This window comes from Asparagus officinalis, chromosome 4, assembly GCF_001876935.1.
Source record: "Asparagus officinalis chromosome 4, Aspof.V1, whole genome shotgun sequence".
NCBI classification, from domain to species: Eukaryota; Viridiplantae; Streptophyta; class Magnoliopsida; order Asparagales; family Asparagaceae; genus Asparagus; species Asparagus officinalis.
The window spans coordinates 131,029,824-131,033,459 of NC_033797.1; positions in this window are offsets into that span (position 1 = coordinate 131,029,824).

Here is a 3,636-nt window from a genome sequence, read left to right on the forward strand (position 1 = left end):
ACAACAGCGGTTCGGTGCACCAGGCCCTCCAACCGCTAGAGGATCTCAAACGCGGGGTGAGATGTGGGGTCCGGTGCAGAAGACCCTTAAGCCGAGCTCGCGGGGGAAGCTGGTGGCTCACTGGCACCGATGACGGTGGCAGAAGAGTCCATGCCTTCGGAGGCACTGCGGTCGGATGCAGAGGCCATGGGTCAAAGAGAGTTCCTGTAGTTGTTCCCTTCTAGCGAGTTCTTTCGAAGACACGAAGACCTGGCTGGATAGAGGGCGAGTACGCTATATAGCCAAAGGCCCTACGGCCGAGATCTGCTGTCCCAAGCAATCTGACGGCTCAGATGTCCTACGACGCTTCGAGCTTAGCGCCAATAAAAGCCACCCCGCTTGGGACTCCAAACCGACCGATTGGATTGAGCACGAGAGACGAAGCGTTCCGTCGCTTCACCATTAATGAGCATTAACACACCCAACAACGCCTTAAGCGGACAAGCACTTAGGCCCGCAGGCCGACGCGTGGCACAAGTTCACCGCCGCCTAAAATGGGGCGAGCTCGTTATCGTTCGAGTTCCACCTACAGCGTGAATTCACCAGCGCAAACTCGCCATTAATTGAGTTTCTCTTGCAGCGTAAACTCGCCAGCAGTCGAGTTTAACTTTCAGCATGAATTCGCCATCAATTGAGTTTCGCCTGCAGTGTAAACTCACCAGCAGTTGAGTTTAGCGTTCAAACACGAACTCGCCATCAATCGAGTTTCGCTTGTGGCATGAACTCACTAGCAGTTGAGTTTAGCCTTCCACACAAACTCACCATTAATTGAGTTTCGCTTGTAGCGTAGACTCGCCAGCAGTCGAGTTTAGCTTTCAGCATAAATTCACCATCAATTGAGTTTCGCTTGCAGTGTAAACTCACCAGCGGTCGAGTTTAGCGTTCAACACGAACTCGCCATCAATCGAGTTTCGCTTGCGGCACGAACTCACCAGCAGTTGAGTTTAGCCTTCCACACAAACTCACCATCACTCGAGTTTACCTGCAGCGTGAACTCGCCTGTATTTGAGTTTAGCCTTCGACGCAAACTCGTCAACACTCGAGGAGTTTCGCCCATGGCATGAAATCGCCGGCAGTTATAAGAAAGACACTGAATGGCGACATACGAAAAGGATGTGTACGTAACAAGAAAGTATGAACTTCGTTAGATGCTTCTAGACAACACATTTGAACAAAGTTATGACTTTGCAACCAAGAAAGTCATAATATTACATTCAAGAAGCAAAACATGCACCCAGTTTTTTAAGACAATACATTTGAACAAAGTTATGATTTCATAAACAGACAAGTCATGACATTGTTTCAAAAGCAAAGCAGGCAAAATGTCTTAACACGGTCCTAGACCTGAGGTCCTAGTCCAACAAGCTAAAGGATGTAAGCTCTTCTTTGACCACAACTACCCTCCTTAAGTGATCCTCACGGGCTTTGTCTTCAGCCTCCTTCTGAGCCCGGTCTTTGAAGCTCGACCTGGCAGCAGCATCTTCCTGGCGCAACGTTTGGAGACTCCGAGTCTCCTCCTCGACAGTCTTCCTAACCTTGGCACTCTCGGATTGGAGCCCCCTCATGGTCACCTCCGCCTGCTCTAACTCAGCTCTCAGGCGAGATATGGTGTGAGTGAAGTCGCCTATCCGCTCCTCTAATGAGTGCTGTTGATCCACCCAGAAGGCGACATTCGATTCCAGGTCGGCTATTTCTCTAGAGCGGACCTCCTGCTCCCAAGCCTCCCGACGTCTAATATGAGATAGGAAAGACTCCACGTTAACTTTCGGACCTTCTCGTAGCAAGATCTCTAGCCTCAACAAGCGTGACTCCAGGAAAAGGAGCTTCTGCAAGCAACGCGTGGCAATCCGGTTCTCGCCCAGCCGCCTGAGGTCAACCATGCTATCCAAAAGAGACTGTTTGAAGTTGTTGTAGCTTCCCATACCGAGACTGACAAGGGAAATCACCTGCTTCACGGCGTTCTCGAACTCTTCAAGGCGAGCCTGTAGAGACAAGGAATCAGAGGAAACAGGCTCTTGACCCGGAGCGAGCATCGTAATGGGTGGAACCTCGAGACAAGGTTTGGCTCCCGGCTAGGGAATAGAGCCTGAGGCAGAAGAAGTTGCGGTACCCTCAGATTCGTCGTCGGAAATTAAAATGGGATCGGCCGCATGCTCTTTGGCAGTCGGCGCCTCTCCTTGGTCTGTGAAACACAACAACAACACAGGAGAGAGTTAGGAGAAAAGTACCTGCTCGACCCACACGAAAGTAGGGACGAAAGGATACCTTCAGCGGCGGCGGCCTCGGCGGTGCCCGAAGAGGACGCCTCCTTCCTTTTCTTTGAAGCAACTCTCTTCACCTTCGGTGCCATTATGAGTACAACGAAAAGAAAACTTGGGTTTCCTCTGGAGAAGACAACGAAAGAAACTGCAGCCTCTCTTAGCAAGGGGTAGGGGCGTTAAATACTCTAATCCTAGGTGGTTATTCGCCACTCGATTGGACCGTTCAGGGCTAAACAGTCGAGAGTAAGGCCGAACAAATCGGATCTCGCACGGACGACCAGGATCCAACGGTTTCTGGACACGAGCCCAAATTGGGCGCAATAGACGAAGAGCCCCACTGCGCCATATTTAATGCAAAACGACGTGCCTACGTCTTCTTGGCTGACGTGCGCGTGGATTAACATGTGGCCCACTGAAAGCGGAGCCCACCTAACGCCAAATTCGTCGTTGGGATTCCCGCGGGTCAAAACCAATTGGATTCGCATACCCCTCTAGAACTCGAGTCAGTTCCGAAACCGCCTACGGACAAAATCCGCCTGCAGATGAGACAAGCTTGCAGCTAAAGTTCGCCGACAGCTAGGATCCCCCTGCGGCTAGGATTCTCTCACGGCCAAACCTTGATTAATGCATGTTAAAAAAATGGAGCGCGCACAAAAGTAATAGTGACTAGAAACGAAAAGGAGAATTTCATTCATAAAGAGAAATCCTATTACAACGGGGAATAAAAGGCAAATTACAAAGCTCTCAGTCGTAATTCCGCCTCACGAATCTCTCTGGCATGACGAAGCTCGAGCCCCCTCAGGATCTCCCGACGAAGATCCTCCTCGGTGTGTGAGACCAAGTCTTGGACGGTATCTCTAGCCTCCTTGAGGGCTCGGTCCTTTTCCTCAACGGAACCAGCGACCAGTTGCCGACGAGACTCGATATCCTCTAACTCCATTACCAGCTGTTCGCGAGCCTTCTCTTGAATGACTAGGGAGGCATGCACTTTGGCAATGACTTGCTTCAGCTTCCCTATCTCCGAAGATAGGCGAGAAAGGCGGTTGTCGGCCTTCTGTTGCTCGTAGGCCACTCGTTCGTTCTCGGCCTTGACCTGCTCCAACTCGGCTGACAGCCTTGCCTCCAACGACATGATCTCGTTCAATCGACGGTCGCGCTCTTCCACTGCTACGTAAACCTCACCGGACGCGAGATCAACAATTCCGGAACTCTTCGTGCGAAGGGTAAGCAACTGTCGAATAGACTCCTCTACCTCTTTCAAACGCTAGAAGTACGGCTTAGCCGCGGTGGCGCCAAGCTTCTTGATTAAGAAGACCATGTCGTGATCGAGGTCCTC